This window comes from Castor canadensis, chromosome 17, assembly GCF_047511655.1.
Source record: "Castor canadensis chromosome 17, mCasCan1.hap1v2, whole genome shotgun sequence".
In the NCBI taxonomy this organism is placed as follows: Eukaryota; Metazoa; Chordata; class Mammalia; order Rodentia; family Castoridae; genus Castor; species Castor canadensis.
Window position 1 is genome coordinate 4,275,487 of NC_133402.1, and position 23,214 is coordinate 4,298,700.

Consider the following 23,214-nt stretch of genomic DNA (forward strand, 5'->3'; position numbering starts at 1 on the left):
GTAGAGGGACAACAGCAGTATCTGCCACGAAGGCAAGCGAGCACAGGGAAGCTCGCAGGAAAAGAATCCAAAGGAAGAGGGGGACCCAGATGGCACCTGGGTGATGGGTACGGAGGTGGGGCTGGGGAGGATGGAAGGGAAAATTAATTACTCCAGTTCAAAGTTAATGCAAAGGCAGGGCAGCCAGCAACCCACCCTGGCTATGCCTGGGATTTGCCCTGTGTTCAAGATCTGACATTCTTACCCTAGCAAAGCTCTCATCAAACTCTGGAAGAGTCCTGAGCTAATTTGATAAATATGCTCGCAGGGGCCAGATGAAATCTCATTACCTCCTTCAGATGAGAGGCTCTTGAGACCTGCTCAGCTCTGAGCACAAGAGAGGATCAACTCCAGTTGCACGCGAGGCTGGTGTCATGACCAGAGCCAAGTGAGCACAGATTGGACCAGAAAGAAAAAGGTTTGTATTTTATTCCCTGAACGCTGTTGATTTAAATAAATAGAGTGGGCTGTGGTTACTGCCGTAGTTTTACACAGGATTAACAGCTTGTGTATCAGAGAGCTGGCACAATCCTGCTGTCACGGTGTATTTCAAGGCAGCGTCACAGAGACACTGCCCTGTGCCTGGAGCAGCACCAGCTCAGAGCACTAGCTTCAGAGCTGGGTCTAGGGCACTGGCTTGCTTCTGCTGTTTTGATCAGTCCTCTGCCTGTTGTAGACAAGACAAACCAATGAGAATGGTTTTAGGAACACTCCTAAGTCCTGACTCACTCTATTAACATTCACAGTGGCTGTTAATTTCAGTTCCTCTGGGACTAAGGGGCGTGTACAGTCTGGTACTGTAGTACCGTTTGGTGCTTTTCTAAAATCCTAAGGAATCTACACTGGTCCAGCCTTTCCTGATGCCACAGGCAGGAGAAGATCGGGAAAAGACCATATGTCTTTCCCTGTATTTGGGGTCCTGTGCACAGAGAAGGTGCTGGATCTGGAGTGAGGGCTCTTGGGAGAGAAAAAGGCCATGTGTCTTAGATCCGAATCTGTGAGGGCCCATGCACTGAAGGAGTTTTAACACCCATGGACCTCACAGGTGTGTTGTGTTCAGGTATAAATGACCCCAGTCTTCACTACTCAAAGCAGAGTAACAATCCCAAGTGTCCATCTGGCAAGAAGCATTAGGACATTCCTGAGTGGCTCTGACTGTTCCAAGAGGGAGCATGTGCACAAACAAGCCTGGTGTGGTGGCTCATGCATGTAATCTCAGCTCCTCCAGAGGTAGGGATTGAAAAGATCTTGATTTGAGGCCAGCCTGGGCAAAAAGTGGGTGGGACCCCATCTTAATCAACAAGCTGCACGTAGCAGTGTGTGCCTGTCACCCCAGCCATACAGGAAGCATTTGTAGGAGGATCTCAGTTCAAGGTTGGTGCAAGGAGAGAGACCCTACCTGAAAAAAAAAATTAAAAGCAAAAAAAGGGCTGGAACCATGACTCAGTGGCAGGGCACCTGTCTAGCAAGCTGGAGGCTCTGAGTTCAAACCCCAGTACTGCAAAAACAAAGCAAAACGAATGGACTTGAGGCTTTCTATAATAGAATAATAACCGAATGCATTTTAGCTCTGTAGGATCGTTGGGGGCCACGGGAGTTCAATCAGCATGTTGACGTTTTTCCTTCCTCTTTGCTATGGCTAATAGTTCCTGTAAAAAAGGACCAATTGATTTCTTCCCAAATGCTGCTTCAGGGTGTAGAGACCTTCATAGGTCATGTTTCAACTTACAGGAAATTTTTAGGACTCAAATATAAATCACATTAAATGTGGACTACAGTGGAATTGAAGGTTAAGTCAAATTCCAATTTACCTTAAGCTGTTCAGGAAAGTCCCCCGGCGATGGAGACAGGTGCTCAGTCAGTATAATAAGGAACACAGGAGGCTCCATCTAACGAGTCAACTGTGGAGACGCAGGGGGAGTTACTTCAGGCCATATGGCTTTAGTTGGTGGCTGGACTAGTGTTGAGGGCTGAATTGCATTCCCTTTAATGGTAAGTTGGGCTGGGCATGGTGGAGCATGTCTATAATCCCAGCTACTCAGGGGGCAGAGGATGGTGAGAGCAAGGCCAGCCCAGGAAAAGTCTAACTCAAAAGTAGACTAAAAGCAAAAGGGCTGGTGGAGTGGCTCAAGTGGTGGAGAGTTTGCCTAGCAAGCATGAGGTTCTGAGTTCAAAGCCCAGTATTTAAGAAAAAAAAAAAAAAAAGGGGTAAGTTCAAAGTCCTAAGCATAGGTGCTTAGGAATGTGACCCTATTTGGAAATAGGGTCTTGGCAGATGTAATCAAGTTAAGATGAGTCACAGTAGAGGGTTCCTAAATCCCATGCCTGCTGTCCTGTGAAAGAAATCAAAGCCACAGGAGCTGATGCCATGTGACCCTGGAGGCAGAGACTGGAGTGACAGTTACGGGTCAGGGCCGGTAACAGCACTAGAAGCTGGAAGTGAGGCATGTCAGAGGGAGCAGGGGCCTGCCACACCTCCGTTTCGGACCTCCAGCTCCAGCTTTGTGGCTTGAAGCACCAGTTTGTGAAACCCCGCATAATTTTGGGGACCCATTTTGCAAAGTAAGAATGCAGGGCCTTTGTAAAAGGATCAGAAATTTCAAAACATGCTGGGTGTGATAGCTCATGTCTGTGATCCCAGCATTTAGGAGGCTGAGGATCCCAAGTTCGAGGCCAGCCTGGGCTGCATAGCAAGACCTTGTCTCAAAAACCAAGTAACAACAATGAAGCAAAAGCCAAGACAGGCAAGAATTTCAAAATGGTGATGGCAGATTAGCAACCCAAGCCGAGGGCTCTTGTGAGCTCTGGGCCCCGGGGGACTGCCAGTTGTAGGCCCCAGAAGCTGGCCCTAGGGGCTGGGTTCTCAGAGCACTGGAGCCCCAGTGACAGGCAGGAAGTGGCCGCAGGGGTGACTGCAGCGCACAGTGATCAACCACAAAACCCAAAGATCACTCAGTCGTTTCTCCGCTGCACACGAGTGACAGACAGGACCACGAGACCTCCTGCAAGGACACTAGCCCGATGGCTGTGTTTGGGAGCGCCAGCCCCCTCTGTGCCTCTGATCCTGTGTATGTGGGGGAAATCAGGGAGTTTTTAATCGTGGGAATGTTCTGGGTGCTCCCGGGGCCCAGGAAGTTTCTTGTCCAGACTCGAGTGAATATTAATTATGGAAATGAAACGAATATTCAGTCCCAGAAAGCGCTCACGGCAGAGAACGCTCCAGCGCAAGTCATCGAGAGCCCATTTACTGAATGACCTCTTCGCTAAATGACCCGATCGCCTAATGACCACTCTGCCAGGTGACTGATTTGCTAAAAGCCAGTCTGCTGAAAGTCAGTTTGCTTATCAGTGAGTGTCAAACACCTTCCTTACACCAGGCTCCTGACAGGGACAGGCTAAGCAGGTGCAGTGGAACTCTGAAACTTAGAGCAAAAAAAAAAACCCTCAATAATTTGGACAAATGTCCATTCACTTAGTTACTTTTCTGCGTTTATTTAATTACTTTTCTGCAGCTTCCTGAAAGATCCTGGCAGTGGTTTAGAAGGAAAGGTATTTTGTATTTTTTTGAGTTAATTGCTGTAAACATTTGATAAATCACTGGGCACGATTTAAGTCTGTCTTCACAGAAGAAAGATGGCCAATGTTTATAAACAACAAACTAAGGATGTGTGCCACTGATTTCCCAGCGATGACATCATTCTTCCTTGACAGGGTCAGATTTTTGGATTTGAAGCCTGAGCCAAGCATGGTGGATCCTGCCTGTAATCCCAGCATTTGGGAGTCTGAGGCAGGAGGACCATGAGTTCCAGGCCAGCCCAGCAAAAAAGAAATAGCAATCTCATTTCGGACATCTGCCCTCTTTTTCCTCAGGGCGCTTGTTCCTCCCTGGCAGGCAGCTGGTTGCCTGTGGGCTGGCAGAAGAAGGTGGGTGGGTATTCTCTGTCTAGAAGAAAGACTGGACACGAAGTCCTGAGGACCAGAAGGATTACAGCCCAGCTCTATCTACGGAGCGCCTGCCTTTTGCCCAAAAGGAGGATGTAAGATATTACCAGGTGCCTGTGGCTCACTCCTGTAATCCTAGCTACTCAGGAGGCAGAGACCAGGAGGATCGCGGTTCGAAGCCAGCCCCAGGCAAATAGTTCTCCAGACCCTGTCTTGAAAAATCCCTTCACAAAAAAGGGCTGGTGGAGTGGCTCAAGGTGTAGGCCCTGAGTTCAAACCCCAGTACCACAAAAAAAAAAAAAAAGATATTACCAGTGGGTTGAGGATTCCCCACTGTCTGCTCAGAGCTGCTGTTTCTCCTGAACCCCCTCAGAAGCTCCCTTCTGATTCTTTTCTACCTTGGATCAGAGCAGGCTATGCTGGCAGTCTTCTGGTGGCTGACTTTGCAGTGTCAGGGGTTAAACCCAGGCCTTGTCATGCTAGGCAAGCACTCCATCACCTGAGCTACACTCCCAGCCCTTTGATTTGTAGTTTTTGTTTTTTGAGATAGTGTCTCACTAACTTTGCCCAGGCTGACCTTGAACTCTTGATCCTCCTACTTCCTCTTCCGAAGTAGTTGGGATTACAGATGTGCACCACCATACCCAGCTTTGGTGGGAGCTTATGTATTTCACCTGGCTGCTGGGGGGTGAGGGCATTTCCTGGGTGACAGCCAGGGAGCCGTGTGGGGCTTGGGAGTGACTCCCAGGGGCTCATATCAACGGGTGGATGTGCGTGTTGTGGAAAGGTTCTGCCAGGTGATTCTTCTTGAAGTCAGGCCCCAAAGCTCTGAAGATGGTCTTCATGTCCAGTGCACATTATCAAAACCATGATCTCCTTTGCTGAAATGAAGTATAAATCACTGAAAAAAAAAAACCAGCCACTTTCGACTCTAGACCCCTGAAAGAAAACTGTCCCTTAGTTGATATTACTCATATCGGATGTGCGAAATCTTCAAAAGTTTAAACACCAAGGCAGAGTGGAGTGGCTCCTGCCTGTAATCCTGGCTACTTGGGAGGCTGAGATCTGGAGGATTGTAGTTCAAGGTCAGCCCAGGCAAATACGGACAGCCAGGGGTGATCATAACCCGAGGTTATAGATTCGTAGATAAATAGATATCTAGCGTAAGAAACAGGATGCCTGCTGCATTGGTCAGCTCGTCTGACACTTGTCCTGGTGGGTCCAGAAAGGACAGAAAGGGCCCCCCACACTAAAGAATGCCTTTGAGGCCACGGGGCAGCCCAGCAAGACCCCATGCCTAGGCTGGGTGTGGCTCAGTGGCAGAGCACTTGCCTAGAATGCATGAGGCTGGGGGTGGAACCCGCAAGGGGTCCGTTCCCTGGTCATGGCCTCACGTGCTGTGTGGAAGAGACGAGGGAGGTCTGCTCACCTTGCATTTCGATTATGGACTCCGGCTCGGGTGTTCCTCGGGAGGCATGGCCGTAGTTCAGACCTCAAATGTCCCCCAAAGGCCCCTGTGTTGTAGGCTTGGTTCCAGCCTATGGCACCCTTGGGAGGTGGTGGAACCTTTAAGAGGTGGAGCCTAGAGGGAGGAAGTGAGGTCATTGGGTTGTGGCCTTGATGGAAACTCAGCCTCTTCCTGTCTTTCTGCTTCCTGGCCACCATTAGGTGAGCAGTTTACCTGTAGTGCCATCTGCCAAAGCCTGGTGCGTGCAGTGGTTCCCACCTGTAATTCCAGCACTCAGGAGGCCAAGGCAGGAGGATCGTGAGTTCAAGGCCAGCCTCAGCTACATAGAGACACAGTGTCTCAAAGGAAAAAAAAAAAGGCAACAGAGCCAAGTGATGGCAGACCTCCAAACTGTGAGTCAAAATAAACCTGTCCGTGTAATTAGCTGTTGACCTCAGTTGTTGGTTGTCAGTGTTTGGAAGCCGACTGACACAGGCATTGATGCCCAAGGATTTCTGCCCCAATGTCAATCGGATCGTGGCATCCTGTCCTCACACTATGCAGTCTCCCAGGCTGGGAATGCACCAGTCCCATCCAGTGTCCCCATGTCCCCTCCCTCCACCTGCTGAGTCACTGTCATCATGAGCCAGCTTTCCAAACAGGCCTGGGGACTGCAGTTTCCCCTGGACCAGGCCATGGGCTGTGGGCCGTCCGTCGTGAGGGAATGAGAAATGCTGAGAAGAACTCTACACACTGAGCAAGAAGCACACCCTGCGTGGGACGCGCCAGAGCAAGCCAGTCCCTGACATAAAGAGGGCTCTGCACACGCCTGGATGGTGTCTGTTGGGCTGGTCCTCTAACACCGTCTGAATTTCTCCCAGGTGCTGGGATTACAGGTGTGAGCCACCACACCCAGCTCAAGCAGCCTTTTTGAGACATAATTCGTATACTACATAATTCACACATTCTACAGTTTACAGTTCTGTGATAGTCTATGATTCACCAAGGATAGTCAATTTGGTGGTATTTAGTATATCCACAGACGTGTGCAACCATGACCACTATCAATTTTTGAACATTTTCATTGCCCCAAGAAGAAGCACTGTACACATCAGCAACAATCCTTCCAGTTTCCCTGGCATCTGGCAGTCTGTGTTCTGTCTTCTTTGATTTCCCTAATCCAGAAGTTTCACTTTTGTATAATCTGTGGCCTTTTATGTCAGGATTCTTTCACTTAGCTCATTGTTTTCTATGGTATCCACTGGGGTGCCATTCATTTTTTTTGCCTGTGTAATACTCCCTTGTACAGACAGACCACACCTCTGTATCTGTTCTTCTGTGGATGGATAGTGGGTTATTTCCACCCTCTGACTATTATGGACATTTGTACATAAATTTTTTATGTGAAGAATCTTGCTTTTTTTTTTCTTTTTGGCTGAGAAGAAGAGCTTTAAAACTTGGTTTCACATATCACTCAGGCTGGCTGGGATCTCTTGACCTCCTGCCTCAGCCTCCTGTGTGTGGGATTATAGGTATGTGCCACCATACCTACCTTGCTTATTTTTTTTTTGATAAGGGCAAATGAAGATTACAGGATGATTTTGGTGGTAAGTCTATTGGTGATCTGTGTAGAATAATCCAACACATAGGCTGGATCAAACCCTGATGTTGCAACTTGAATCTCAAGCCACCCCTCTGGGTTTCATCTCTTTCCTTAAATGAAGGAAATCAGAGCATTAACTTTGTAAGGTTGTTGGGAGCACTAACTCTTTCCTAGGTGGCACAGACCTGTCATCCCAGCACTTGGGAGGCTGAGGTACGAGGATCACAAGTTTGAGGCCAGCCTGGGCTACATAGTGAGACCCTGTTTCAAAATAGATTAAAAAAAAATACTCCTTCTAACATGTTAGTTCAGTGCCAGGCACAGCTTGATGAATGAGGCTGCTGGCCGTGAGGACAGTGGTCACTCTGCCAGTGTTGTTTGGAGGAGATGGAGGCCTCAAGCGGTGGACACTTAGGAACCAGTGGGTTAAACCCATGGTGCATGCTCTTAAATTTTACTGTTTTCTAGTGGAGTTCTCCCAGATCCCAGATGGCTGTCTTTATTCTAGACTCCACTTCCCCATTAATGTTGTAGCCAGAGTTGGCCTACATCATGACGGGCAGAACCTGCTCAATGGAACAGTCTGGAAATTCCCGCTTCCCGTAGGTGTCGAAGTGAGGGTGTGCGTCCTTCAGTGCCCAGTGAATGGCTCCTCCCACCCTGCTTTGGGCAGGAGCATCTCAAAGCCACCATAGTCCACAATATCAGACTTGATGAAGTCCTTAAGCCTGATGTGGGTGAACAAGAGGATCTTGTTGATGGTGGGCTTCTTTTTCATGGTGACCATGCTGTGGTCTGAGGTGAGGATGATGCAGAGATGCTCTGCAGCCTGTTCTTCTCCATGCCTGTCTCCTTGCTGGATCATCACCCAATGGCCCTGTCTCCTTGCTGGATCATCACCTTCCTGCTCTCTGTTTCAGGTCTGAATAGGTGTTCCATGGTGTCTGACTCTCCATAGTACAGAGTCACAAAATCAAAGTCTTCCTTGGCAAACCAATGCATGATGGTGACTAGGGGACTCTACCAGTGCCCGCTGGACAGCATCGCCCTGTTCTTAGCACTGCCCCCCCAGGGTAGTGCTGTTTCCTACTCTGCAAATGCAAGAATAAAATACCATCAGGTCTGTGTCTCTTGTCTTTCTCCCAATGAGAAAAGCCCCACCTACCCACATCCATAGCCAAGTTAGATATAGGGTTGGGCAGGGAGTTTGGGAGCCTGATGGCTGAGAACCACTACTTGAATATTGATAGGAACCCATCCCAACCTGCTGACCCTAACAGAATGGCTTGTGACATCCAGTGGGGTCTTGCTGACCCAGGCCTCCTGGAGCTCACAGAAACTAACAGCCCAGGTTTGACCACCCAAGGTCAAGTCCTCCTCCTGCCTGACTTGTGGGAGGAGCTGATGAGATATTACTTGTTCCCTGAGTGTTAATGATATAACCCAGATTTTCAGGACTAACCACCCCCCACCTCTGCAGACCCCAGTAAGAGCTTGGGGTCTCAGGACCTCCAGTGCAGCATCCGCTGTCAAATCCACCCACTTCCTGTTGAGGGTACACCTTTGCTTGGATTTCACTATGCTTTGTGTTACTCAACCCATCTCAACCCTCATGAGGGTGCACCAGCCTCCCTCCCTGTGCTTAGCTGCCTGCTGCCTCTCTCAGCAGAGCCCTCACAAACTTCTAACTTCTCCTACTCACGTGTCTCGGCAAATTCTCTGACTCACCTGTGGCACCAAAATCCCTGGCCAAATTCAGAGGCAGGGAAAACACACAGGCTGTGCAGTCAGGCAGGGCTGGTTTTGCTGTTGAGTCACCACTGGAAATGCTGTCATTCTGTGCACTACTCTGAAGAAAAACGCTGGCACTGTCACCACGACACACCTGACTGGAAGATGTGGTCCACATTCAGGGAAGGCAACATGCAGAAAGAATGCCTGAGAATCGAGGGAAATAATCCTTTCATAGTAAAATTAAGTTTTGAATTCTCTTTAGTGTTTTGACTTCTAAGATGCCCCACAGTGGTGGGGATCTTTGTGGGGATGAGGCCACAAAGATAACTTGAAGATCAAGCACAGGACTTTGCACTTTGGCACGTGGCAGACATTCTTCTTTGCCTCCAGGGAGGACAAATCACTGCAGCCTCCCTAGTGTGTATTGTGGGAGATTAACAGTTTTTCTTGCTGATTTAGTCTGTTTTCTGTTTTGCTCTAACAAAATACCTAAAGTTGAGTAATGTATAAAGAAAATAGGTTTGTTTGGTTGTGTATTTATTTATGTGGTACTGGGGTTTGAACTCATGACCTTGAGCTTGCTATGTAGGTGTGCTATTACTTGACCATGCCCCCAGCTCTTTTTGTGTTTTAGTTATTTTTCAGATAGGGTTTTGCATTGTTTTGCCCTGATCAGCCTGGGCCATGATCCTTCATTTACATCTCCCATGTAGTTGGGATCACAGGCATGTGCACCATGCCCTACATTTTTTGTTGATATGGGGTCTTGATAACTTTTTGCCTGAGCTGTTCTCAAAGTGTGATACTCTCGATCTTCACCTCCTGAGTAGTTGGGACTACAGGTGTGAGCCTCTGAACCTGCCCCTATTCTCATTCCTGATTAGCCTAGGGGAATAGGTACAAAGATTCTTTTCTTTTTGGGTTCTAGCATCTCATTTGTAACCTCTACAGGTTACACATTTTCCATTCTGATAATGGGGTTGTTATGGTTGCTTTACCTTGCAAATCCTCAGGTATTTATTGCATTTCTGATTGGCAATATTCTCAGATCTTAATGACTACTTGCTTAACTTACATGGACATTAACTTTGCTCTGAAATGTGGAATTGAAGAAAAAGAGGAAATGTCTCACGTTTTGTAGAACTGGTTCTTCTAGTATTTAGCAGGGACTTAGGCAGCTCTGGAATTCAGTTGACTTCTTGATGTGAGCACATCGAATCACACATGTTCTCGACTTGAAAATCTTTTCCTATGCTGTGTTTTCTTCTTCCTTCCTTCCTTCCTTCCTTCCTTCCTTCCTTCCTTCCTTCCTTCCTTTTCTTTCCTTCTGTACTTCCTTTTGGTGGGACTGGGTTTGAACTCAGTGCTTGCAAAGCAGGCACTCTACTGCTTGAGCCACACTGCCAGTCCATTTTGCTCTGGTTATTTTGGAGATGGGGTCCCAAGTGTTATTTGCCTGGACTGGCCTTGAATCTCAGTCCTCCTGATCTCAGCTTCCTAAGTAGCTAGGATTACAGGAATGAGCTACAGGTGCCTGACCCTGTGCTGTATGTTCAAGCACACCCTTTCTCCAAAGATGTCCCAAACTGTAGTCTTAGGAAACTGATTTTTCTTATTTGGTGTCATAGGGATTTTAGGAGCTATGCAGTCTGTGCATTGAGTTCCAGAGAGGAGCGCGCGCACACACAGACATACACACACACACAGACACACACACACACACACACACACACCACTCTGCTGATCTTCCTTCAATGCAAGCTCATCTGCCCTCACACACACACACACACACACACACACAGACACACACACACACACAGACACACACACACACAGACACACACACACACAGACACACACACACACAGACACACACACACAGACACACACACACACACACACCCCACTCTGCTGATCTTCCTTCAATGCAAGCTCATCTGCCCTCACACACACACACACACACACACACACACACACACACAGACACACACACACACAGACACACACACACAGACACACACACACACAGACACACACAGACACACACACACAGACACACACACACACAGACACACACACACAGACACACAGACACACACACACATACACACACACACCACTCTGCTGATCTTCCTTCAATGCAAGCTCATCTGCCCTCACACACACACACACACAGACACACAGACACACACACACACACACACAGACACACAGACACACACACACACACACACACACACCACTCTGCTGATCTTCCTTCAATGCAAGCTCATCTGCCCTCACACACACACACACACACACACACACACACACACACACACACAGACACAGACCGATGCCACGGTTGACTCTATTTGGGAGCCATGATAATCAAAAGTGCTATTTCCAACAAATACTCCTAAGAAATAATCTGAGCACTTAATTGGATGCAAAAGAGTGGGTATTTACTATTCTACCCTTTAATTAGCATAATCAGTGTTTCCAGCAACCATGATTGGAAGGGCGCTGGTTTTATTAGCTTTGTTCTTTTCCTTCAGTGCAGGGTTGCATCAGTGCAGCCATCACTCTTAGGTCATCCACTTAGAACAAGGCTTGGGGCCCCCTCCAGGCAAATCCCGACTCTTTTTTCTTGTTCTTGGCAGTACTGGGGTCTGAACTTAGGGCCTTGCTCTTGCTAGACAGGCTCTCTACCACTTGGGTCACGCCCCCAAACCCATTTTGCTTTAGTTATTTTTCTGGTCTGGTCTCTCAATTAGGTACAGACTAGCCTGACTGTGACCCTCCTACCTGTGGCCTCCAGTAGAGCTGGGATGACAGGCTCAGCGTGTTGGTTGAGACTTTTTACCCAGGGTGGTACTGAACCTCATTCCTCCCCATATCCTTCTTCTGAGTAGCTGGGATTATAGGCATGAGCTACCATCCTCAGCACAAGTCCTGGCTCTTGCGTTTTGTACAGAGTCTACCAAGCTTTTCAGAACCAATGATTCAAGGACAGGTTTGACTCAAGCTTTGCTTTTTATCTTGTTCTCTTCCTGTGGGTGACAGGGCTCATGTGTTTTAGGGTGACCCATTAATAACCCATCATGGTTGTATATGTGGTTAAAGGGAAGAATTAATGACTTATTCTAGGCTCTGGGAGGTGGGAAGAGATAGATGCCCACATCTGAAATTTGGAAGGTCAGCTGTGGGTGTTCTCTCTGCTTTTCTGGGCTCTGGAGGAGACACTATTGGGGTGAAGTCAATAGGCCAAGCTTCTCTGTCCCTTACCCCTTAGTCCTTGCTGGGGTCATTTGCTGTTATTAGAGCTTTTAGGATGACCAATAATGATACTATTTGGTCCAGTGCTGGGATGAGGTACCATTGTTTTCTTGTAGGCAGAAGATGTTGGTCTTATCTTGCTCACAGCTTTGCAAAGCTTGGAAGGAATTTTCTAGGAGGCCTCACCGTGAGCCATAGCCACTCTCTCTTCAAATCCCCCACAAGCCCAGCCCAGTCACGTTAGAGACCCTTGCTGGCTGGGGCCACCTCAATGGCTGTTCTTATTCCCTTTCTCTCTGTCATCCCTCCTAGTGCTGTTGAGAGAGGGGAAGCCACCCTGGAGTTTCTAGGCTGTGCTAGGTCTGACAGTCATGGCCACCTGCCTTTTTCTGGGAACAAGGATTTCTGGCTTGGTGAAGTCCCACGGCCATGATCTTGCTAGATGACCAGGGCTGCTCATCTGGAACCCGCCCGTCACTGCTGTCCTGCTGCCTGGGAGACTCTCGTGGCTGTGAGTAGTGGCGCAGAGGAGGCTGGGAATCCTCTTTTAAGCATCACCCGCCAAGGAGTCAAGGAAGGTCAGCGTCTTGAGATCTTTTTATGTTGGCAGAAGTGGGGTTTGAACTCGGCCTCACACTCACTAGGCAGGTGCTTTTACCACTTAAGCCACTTCACCAGCTCATTTTTTGTGTTGAGTATTTTCAAAATAGGGCCTTGAGAACTATTTGCCCAGTGCTGGGTTTAGAACTTTGATCCTGCTGATCTCTGCCTCCTGAGTAGCTGGGATTACAGGCGTGAGTCACCTGCGATGTCTGGCATCTCTCGTGTCGTTGGAGGAAAGCGTGTAGCCATGTTAAACTGCATCAGTGGGCTTCCTGGAAGAGACCCCGGGAAAGGATGGATGTCCCTGGGCTGCTGTCCTCCACACCCTGCAGTACACTGTGTCCCTGGGGACCCTGGGGTTGACTGGAGCACTGTCCCGGGGGCTGGCCTGGGGCCATCGGTCTGCCCCATCACAGCAAGTTCCAGCCAGCTCCTCGGGGAGTTGATGATGGCTCTGTTCCTTGGCAGGTGCTGCCAGTGGCAGGTCGAGACCAGCTGACCCACAATCACCTGCACAGCTGTGACGTGCCGTCACCTCCTGGCCCTGCGCCAGGTCCTCTCTCCACACAGCCACTTAGGAATTCAGCCGAGAAGAAAAACACCCTGATTATGAATTGAGCAGAAGGAAAGCAAAGCCTGTAAGTGAACAGCAACGAGACAAGAACCGTGATTAAGAGAAAGGACAGGAAAGGGGAATGTCACCAGAGACCGCGTGCCAGGAACAACCACCACAGCAGGAGACTTGACAGACCCGGGTTTCTAATGGTAAGTTGAGGACCTCTGCCCAGCCCTCGCTGGCAGCAAGGAGAATCACTGTGAAATCATGGGCTAAATATTTTGGCCCCAGAAATCACATTATGCTAGACCCAGAGTGAGTTGAAATCCAGGTGCTACCTCTCAATAGCTGTATGACTTTGAGAAGTCACAGCCCCACTCTGTGCCTCAGTTTACTCCCCTATTCAATGGGCACATTTATAGCTTCTACCTTTGAGTTGTTAGAAATGAATATAGGGATAGGCCAGGGGTGGCGGTGCACACCTGTAGTGCCGGCTACCTGGGAGGTAGAAATAGGAGAATCTTGGTCCAAAGCCAACCTGGGTAAAAGCTGGAGAAAAACATACTGCAAGCAGCAGGACTCGGGGAGTGGTTCAAGGTGGAGACAGCCTACCTGGGAAGCACAAAAACCCGAGTTGACTCTCCAGCACTGAGCACCAAGAACACAGGTAAGTCAGTGCCTGGCACGTGAGAGCGTTCCGAGTCCCATTTTCTTGAGAAGACCGAATCTGTTTGCGTGATCTAAGCCTGGCACTTTAAAAGTGTGACAGAAAAGACTCTAGCATCCAAGAGTTAGCGGGAAAAATGAATTCCAGGTAGAACATCGACGGCCCCCTGTGATTCTTCTAGAACTACGCCGTCCAGGATGGTGGCTGCCGGCCCCCGTGGTGTTTAGAGTTAAATAAAAATAAAGTGAAATGAAATTAACAGTCCTCTCCCTTGGGCTCACCAGTCACATTTCAAGGGCCTGTCAGCCCCCTGTGGACAACGGCTTCCGTCCTGGACAGAGGAGAAGGGCACGTTCGTCCTGCCAGGGTGTTCCCCTGGAGCATGGTGACCAGCCAAGGAGACGCGGCAGTGACTCAGCCTCCATTAGCAAGAACGACAGACGTTTCCTGGGAGCATTTAGTTCTGAGCACTTTACACACGTCTTCTCAGTGCATCCTCCCAGTGACCTCAGGAAACAGGGACTGAGATGGTATGACCCAGGCCCAGAGGACATGGCCGTGTGACACAGCTGGGGAAGGATGCAGCCAGCTGAGATCCTGTTCTGGGACTCCAATTCCCCACAGCTTGCATTCTAAGCCACTGCATCCGGTCACCCTGAGGTCTGACCCTCACAGCCTTGGTGTGGAGCACAGGGAACGGTGTTGGCTGCCAAGGGTAGGTTTGGAGTGAAGCCTGGTGTCTTGGGGAGGAAGAAAAAGGTTCTTTTCTAAAATGCTGGCTTTGCTGAGCATGGGGGTTCAAGTCTATAATCCCAGCCATGAGAGAGTCAGAGATTGGGAGGATCAAGGTTGGAGGCCAGCCTGGGCAAAAGCATAAGACACTATCCAAAAAATAACCGAAAGCAAAAAAGGGCTTGGGGAGAGGCTCAAGTGGTAGAGCACCTGCCTAGCAAGCTCAAGGCCCTGAGTTCAAACCCCAGGACCTCAAATAAATAAAATTCTGGCTTTTGAAGGCCTTGGAGTAAATGCAGATGTGAGCACAGGAGGTGGGGACAGGAGATGCCCACACAGCTCCCGTTTCTTCCCGTGCCTGTGGCAATGAACAGGTGCACAGATGGCAAAGACCATTTTCAAGTGCCAAGCCTATGTCTGGGAGAGGCCTGTGGGTACAGCCAGGACAGCCATCGGTAACAACAGGTGACTCTCACCCGGTCTCCCCTCCGTGCCCACGGTGCCGTTTTTACTCCTCACACCAAAGCTATCAAGTGACATCATTACCCCTGTTTCATAGCCAGGGAAACAGATGCTAAGAGAGGTTAAGTAACCTGCCCAAGGTCACACAGCTTTTAACTCTCATCCCCCATGCCTAGGAATGGGAGTGAACCTGGGGTGTCTCATGGTACCTGACTCTGGGCTGTAGTCCAGATGGGGAGTCATTGTCCCACCACTCGGTCTTGTTCTGTGTGACCTCAAAGGAAGACTTCCAGGGGGTCTCCGTGTTAAACACCCTGCTGTGGATGACTCTGGGATCTTCAATAGAGTGACCTTGGGGACAAGGGAGGGGAGCCATTGATAAGTATGAGTGGATGTGGCTGTGGTGGAGAGGGGGTGAGGAACGAGCATTGAGGACACAGGTTGTGTGTCACTAACCAGGCTCAGTGTCTTTCCTCACTGTCACCAGCCTGCGGGAACTGGAATAAAGGTTGTTAAGTTAGCCGGGCAGACAGGTGCACACCTGTAGTCCCATCCACTCCAGAGGCTGAGATGGAAGCATCCATCAGGGCCAGTCTGGGCAACATATCGAGACCCCATCTTTCACCACAACCCCCCCCATGATTAATGCATGCTAACAGAATATAATAGAATGATGTTAAGTTATAATTGTTTTGTAGTCTTTCTTTTGGCGGGACTGGGTTTGAACTTAGGGCCTCACGCTGTGGCCTGAGGCAGGCGCTCTAGGGGGAGGGCATTCTGATGACATCGTGTGAGTCCCGATGTAGCCATGCCTGCAGCTGTGTCTGTTGGACTGCTATGGGTGAACTGCATCCTACTGACTGCAAGGTGGAACTCCTAAGGCCCAGCATCTCACAGTATGGCCTCACTTGGAAGTGAGGTTGTCATGGATGTAACTGTGAGGATGAGCTCCTACTGCACTATGGTGGCCTTAAATCCAGTGACTGGTCTCCTTACAAGAAGGCAGGACACACCGAGTCACAGGAGGAAGGCCACGGACTGGACGGAGGCCTGGAGTGACGTGGGAGTGTGGCCCTGCTGACGCCTGTGTTTCAGACTGGGTTTCCAGACTGCAAGACCAGCAGACCGTGCACTGCTGTTGGTGTCAGCCACCCGTGTGGGGTGTCCTAGCAACTGCGTTTAAATACTTTTTAATGAATTCTCCTCCTTCTAAATCATCACCATCATTGCTACCGGAATTACCACCATCACCACCATCGTGACCGTCACCACAACTATCATCACCATCGTTATCATCATTATCAAGTCATCGTCGTGACCCCACCTTCATCACCATTGTCGTCTCCATCTCACCTTCATCACCACCGCCATCTTTGCCGAAGCAACAGGACGGGCTCTCACTGACATGGTGACTAACTTTGAGAGCGGACCCTGACCTCCACGTGTACTCACAGCTCCTCCTGCATCTCCCAACTTGACATCACTCAGGCCATCTTAAACTCTGCTTCACCCTAGAGTTGTTTGGTTCCAGTAGAGACAGCCCCCACCCCAGGGGGACCAGGACACAGGCCCAGTTCCTTGACTACCCCTAACAATGGACTATGGACATACCACAATGGAAAAACTCCCCCTACTCTTTCCCAGGTCCTTCCTCTCCTATAAAACCCGTCTGTGAGCAGCAGTGGGCTCTGGTGTCTGCTGGAGACCCTCCGCAGGTTCCTTCTCCTGAATAAACCTGTGCTGACGGTGAGCTTTCCCTCGTTGGTCTCTCTGTGCTTTCCAGCCTAACAGGGACCGTAACTCTGGGGGCTTCTGGAGACCCATGTTGGGCACCATTCCCTGCTTCCCGTTTCCCTTATTGAAAGCTGATGCTCATCCTGGAGGCCTGGGAGGCCCGTGGAGGATCTGTTTGTGGAAGGCAGAATTCTAGTATGACTCCTGTTGCATCATCACCTCTTCCCCAGAAGGTGGTGGGACCTGTGGCTTGCTTCTAGCCACCGGAATGTGGACAAGTTGAAGGGATTTGGCGGGGTCCCGAGTCTCTTTGCCTTGGCTAAGGGAAAGGGAGATTATCCAGGCAGGCCTGACATAACCAGGCAAGATCTTCAACTAGGGTCTAAGAGACTTTCCTGCTTGTTTTGTTTTGTTTTGTTTCGTGACAGGGTCTCACTATATACCTCAGGCTGGCCTTGAACTTGCAGTTCTCCTGCCGTGGCCTCCTGAGTGCTGGGATTACAGGTGTGCACTGCCTTGCCTGCCACCTGCTGGTTTCAAAGAAGCCAGCAGCCATGAGTTTCACGGCTTCACAGAAGTGGATTTCACCAACAGCCCCAGCTGCCACCTTGAGTGCAGGATCCCGAGCTCAGGACCCCGCTTGACCCTCCCATTCGCGCAGGATTCACAGAAACCGAGATAATAAGTGGATGTCAACTGAAGCTGCTGTTTGTGGAGATCTGTCACACAGCACCGAAAATCAATAATGAGCCCACCTTAAGGAACTTCCAGGTCTGTGGCCAAGCCTCTGTGGCATAGGGGTGGGACAGGACAGATGGGGGACCCTGGGTGGAGGGCATGGTACCAGGCCTTGGAGGAAGCAAGGCCGTTTCCATGAAGGAGGGAGGCACAGCTTGTCCAGTCCCTTAGTCTTGGGGAGCTAGTGTAAGGGATGGGGTCTCCTCCCACTGAGTCCTGGCACCTGGGAGTTACGGTCCTAGGAAGAGCCTTTTTGTAGGTGGCGGGGTGGAGTGGGGTGGGGTGGGGGAGGGGCAGAGATTTGGAGACCTCTGGCAAGGAGGTGATGGAGGAGGGCCTTGGGACCTGCAACTGGTGGCTCCTTGCATCTTCTTCCTTCCTTCCTTCACACAAGCAAGGCTTCTTCCTGCCACAGGAAGAGAGCAGGGGGTCCCTGGTTTTGCAGGTCCACCTGCTTAGGCCTGCCTAGGGCACAGAGAAAGGTTTTAGGGGACACAGGTACCTAGGAATGAACCCCACCCATCCCGCCTGTCTCTGGTTTCCTGAGCTGCTGGGGAAAGGAAACAAAGAAGTGTCCCCAAGGAAGGGACCTTTGTTCTTCTCTTGGGTCTGAGCTTGAAAGAGAAGGAAGTGAGTCCCCTAAGAATCTACAGGGTCTGAGAGCAGAGGGACCTGAGCCTGTGTGGTGGGACAGGCCCTGGGAACACGGCGCTACCCCGAGTGCACATCAGCTGTCTAGCTGTCCTCCCTCACTGCCTGGCACCAAACAGATGTCCAAGCGACATTATTGAGTGACAGAAGGAACAGGTACCAGCCCTCCCCCCAAAATACCCCCGGCAAGACTTCATGAGGTCAACAAGAGCCACGTGTCCGGGGTGAGCACGGAGGTGCCTGTGCACCGGGCTGGCTCCCCAGCGCATGGCGGGGTCCACTGGTCCTTCCTGAAGTGGTGCGGCCTCAGGAGTCCAGGACTCTGCCCAGCTGCTCTGTGCCTTAGCAGCCTCTCCCTGTGCCTGGGGACTGGCTTGTCACTCTGCTTCTGGCTGGAGACCACCTGGCCCAGCTCTTTGGACTCTGGCAGGCTCCATGTGGTCCTCCAGCTGAGCCCTGCCCTGAGCTGGCTGTAAACTGTGTCCCCCACCCTGCTGTCCTAAACTGCCACCTATTGTTCATCAGTTAATAAGATTGCTGGTTAATCACGCTGGTTCACGCATCGTTGGGCCAGAAAAGACTTTGTCGCAGCGTGCATCAGGTCCTCCTCCCGGAATCTGATGAGGTCTTGGGGTGCTGGCAGCACCAATTTTTATCTATTACTTTTTTCCGTTACCATGATTCTTTTCCACACTGGAGTCAATCAGTTGCCAGCCTGAGCCTTGCTCAGGAGGAAAAACGCCAGCAGTTTTGCCAGGTCCTGCCTGGGGTGACCGCTGTTTTGTTGACACAGTATATCGGGGACATGCGTCATTTGCCTTGGAGCCCTGAGACGGGGAAAATTCGAAGTGCGTTGAAATGCTTGTTTAATCAGAACCAAAGACACACGCGAGCTGCAGACATGCAAAGGGCAGGGATTGGTGACTCCATTTCTGGGAACTTCCAGGGCTGAATTCGAATCCTGATTCTGCCTCTCACTCACCTGAGAAAAGGGAAATTGTCCTGTCTTCATATCTCTGTGCAGGGAACCAAAGGGCGCTGATCCTCGTGCCTCTGGGTCCTGGCTTCCATGTGGTGTGGCTCCCTTAGGGGAGGTCCTTAGCTGGGGGGGTTGTCACAGTGGGAAGAGGGGCTGCTCCTGGCGAGTAGGTGTGGGAGGCAGGGCTGCAGCTCAGCATCCCTCAGGGCTCAAGATGGCTCCACACAATAGAATCGCTTGGACCCAGAGTGATTCACGAGTGCCAAGGTTAGCACGCCTGCCTCAGTGGAAGCATAGGGAGCGGTCACCTGCTCACCAAACAGCATGCCTGGTGATAAGTGAAAGGAACAAAGCAGCATGCTGGTCCCACACTGGGGATTGAAAAGCACTGTTTTCTGTCACAACATTTTGCTATTTGTACACAATGCGTTCATGTGGACCAAGAGCCAAAAGGCACACAGGACAAACAGACCAAGTCCCCTTCCCACGACATCCCCTGCCTCCCAGGTCCCCTCACTTGAAAAGCAAGGGTTCGCTGATCTTTGTTTATTTATTCAGGCCCCTCTATGCACCTGTAAGCCATAGTGCGCACGTGTGCACACGCACGCACACACACGCACACGCACGCAGAGTTTTTCTGTACTGGGGGTTGAACGAGAGCCAGGTCCTTGCTAGGCAAGCCCTCTACCACTTGAGCCACACCCTTTTGCTTGTATTTTGTTTTTGAGACAGGGTCTTGCTGACTTTGCTTGGGTTGGCCTTGAACTCATGATCCTCCTGCTTCTAACTCCTCGGTAGCTGGGATTACAGTTGTGTGTCACCATGCCTGGCTCATACACACTTGCATTAAACGAACACACAGGCTGTGCACAGTCTTTGCCTCTTGCTTTTATCACTTAAGCCATTTTGGAGATTTTTTTCATATGAGGACACAAGAGCTTCCTCACGAGCTCTTTGAAAGATGACAGAGGAAGCCATTGTCTGGGTGTTTGATTTCACGGTCACCAATGCCTGAGTGGACACGTAGGTTACTTCTACTTCTGGGCGCTGTCACGCACATGCACGCGATCATTTTCCAGGAGAAACACACGCATAGGACAGCACTCTCCCGGTGAGACTGCTGAGCGACAAAAACGTTTTCGCATTTGTTCTCTTAGTGGGTGTCGCCCAATTACCTTCGGTGAATGCAGAGGACAGTTGGGGGGATTCCGGAGTTTTAAAAACCAAAGAAGACCGCTCTCGCTGTTGCACCTCATCAAAAGCCTTCTGAGCCTGCCAAAGGTCACCTTGTGCCTGTCACATGCAGCACAAGGGGACCTTTCAAGTGCCACTGGGACCAGGGCTGCTTCATCCCTGCTTCCCTCCACTAATGGCTCCCCAGCGCCTCCGGGTTGGCAAGCCCACGGGAGCAGATCTGCCTCCGAGTGGCTGTGCGGCTTAGTTACAAAGCTTCTGATCCTGAGACCGTGGGGATGGGGTCTGATGAAGGCGATAACCCCCCAGCTCCCCCAGAACTCAGGTGGCTCCTGGAACATTCCATCTGTGGCTGTGTGGACAGCATGAGGCTCTCAGCTGGTGCCCCACTCTGTCTTCCTCTGAGGGCCAACACGTGACAGGGCTGCTGATGGACTCCAGGTTCAGCACCTGGGCAGAACCAATCTGGGGAGGCCAGAGACACCTTGGTTCAGGGTCTAGCTTCCCCAGCTCCTGCCCAGGCACCTGGTCAGTCATTTGGCCCCTTGGTTTCCTCACCTGTAGAATGGGACGACGCCTGCTTTGCATCGGTGGGCTTCACGTGCTGGCGGAGTTGTGGTCATTTTTGTCCCCCAGTCCTTTGCTTTCTGGCAGCCTCTCTTCCTTTTGGGTTAGAATCCTTCTATTTTAGTGGCAACTGGGATTCTGGAATGCACGTGTCTGTTTCAGAGGCCTTGCATATGCTGTTCCCTTTGCCTGGAACACTTGTCCTGCCTCTGGTCTCCTGAGATCGCTTGGCTGCTTTGCCCATCCTTAGAGAGCCATCCCCTACCTCTTTGTTCTTATTTATTTATTTATCGAACTGGCGTTTGAACTCAGGGCTTCACTCTTGCTAGGCAGGCACTCTACCTCTTGAGCCACTCCGCCAACCTTGCCTCTTCGTTCTGAAGTCAATTTGCTCCTGTGGTCTTCGCTGGAAAACTGTCTCCTCTTCCTCAGTGGCACATGCTGAGAGGGGACGAGGTGCAGGGATTTGGCTGTGCAGTTCCTGTTGGACTGCAGCTCTTGATGAGCTGAGGAAGAAGCATGGGCAAAGGGCCTGGGGTCAGAGGAAGAGCTGGGCAGGAGGCTCAGGTGGGAGACCCCAAGATCTGGATGGAAGTGAGCCAGGCAGAGAGAGATGAGACAGGCCAGCAGGAGTGGGTCAGGGGACAGACAAAACCTGAATCTTGTAAGAGCACCGGGACACTTTTGGAGACTATGGAGCTTGGGAGTTACTCATCTATTGGGCTCTTTAAACTTTCACATCTTATTATAAATTTTCTTATTTTATTTTATGATTATTTTTTGGTGGTACTGGACTTGGGACCTCATGCTAGCTATGCAGGTGCTCTACCACTTGAGCCACCCTGCCAGTCCTGGTTTGTAGTGGGTATTTTCGAGGTAGGGTCTTGCTTTTTTTTGTTTTTTGTCTGGTCTGGCCTTGAACTGCTATCCTCCTGATCTCTCTCTCCTGAGTAGTTAGGATTACAGGTGTGGGCCACAAGCATCTGGCTTCTTTTTTGAGATAGGGTCTCACTGTGTAGCCCAGACTGGCCTTGAACTCTCTGTCCTCTGCTTTGGTCTCCTGAGTGCTAGGATTATAGGCATGCACCACCACACCTGGCCCAAAATTTACTTTTCACACCTTCCTGGGCACTGTGAGTCAGGCAATGCAGGGCAGTGGACTGGGGAGCAGGGAGGCCCCAAGGAGGCTGCAGCCCCAATTCTGTCTGCAGGCCGGGGCTGCACAGCGCTGAGCAACAGCCTCAAACATCCCTGCATGTCCCAAGCCACGACTTTTCCAGGGGCTGTCCCTAGAGCCGACCGAGCCCTCCCTCTGTCCCAGCACCCACATGCCTTGCGGGGCTCGTACCCACTCCCGTTCCCTCCCCGTTTATCTGCCATTGAACAAAGTCTACACCGATGACCCCGCTGGAGCACAGGCCTGGGCTGAAGCACCCAAGGGCCACGTTTGGTGTGATGAAGACATTGTGGGGACGGACAGTGGTGACTGTCACACTACACCGAGTATGTGCTTAATGTTTGAAGATGCAAATTGGGAGAATTTACTCAGTAAATTCACAGTAGGGAAAGGCCAATCTGTGTGACTGTTTCGGACTCTTACACTGACTTCACTGTTGTGAAGATTCGGGGAGAGCAAACTGGACCGGCTTTCCTTTGCTTAGTACGTCCTGTTCATGTAGGGAGATCACATCGGTGTCCATTAAGACTGTTAAAATTGTCACCATGAGCCAGGTGTGGTGGTGCACACCTGTAATCTCAGCTACTTGGGAGACTGAAGCAGGAGGATCTCACCATGGCTACATAATGACATTTTGTCTCCAAAAACACCAAAAAAACCCACCCCCCCCAAAAAAATCCAACCAGCCAACCAAACAAAAACAAAAAAACCTCTATCAATTAAGACCAGCAGCTTCCCCAAGGCAGTGGGACTTTGAAGAAGAGGGAAGACAGACCTGAGCCGACAAGAGTCCTATAATGCTGGAGTCAGCAGCATACCGCATGCCTAGAGTCATGAATGGTTTCTACATCTTTAAAAAGGTAACAAAAAAAAAAAAAAAAGAAAGAAAAAGTGTCTGTGGTCAAGGCCAGAGGCGGCCGCAGAGCCCCAAGTGCCTCCCACTGGGCTGTGACCTTCAGAGCTCCCCCACCTCGATCCACACCAGGTGCCTGATGACGTCCACTGGAGCGTGAGGCGTATGAGAGTGGGTTTCTGGTGACAGGAAGTGACAGCATGGCCAGGTTTTCAGCAGAAGTCTATGGGAAGATTTTGCTTTTTATTGTTGGGTTCCTTTGAACATTTTAAAGTTAT

The 23,214-nt window shown here is 50.4% G+C and overlaps 1 long non-coding RNA gene across 1 annotated transcript; it reads left to right on the forward strand.

Annotated features, from left to right (window-relative positions):
• Window positions 1-12,354: 12,354 nt before the first annotated feature.
• On the forward strand, window positions 12,355-16,702 carry LOC141418520 (uncharacterized). Its single transcript, XR_012443150.1, has 3 exons — window positions 12,355-12,534; window positions 13,095-13,391; window positions 14,134-16,702. It is a non-coding gene; the product is annotated as an uncharacterized lncRNA (long non-coding RNA).
• Window positions 16,703-23,214: the final 6,512 nt, after the last annotated feature.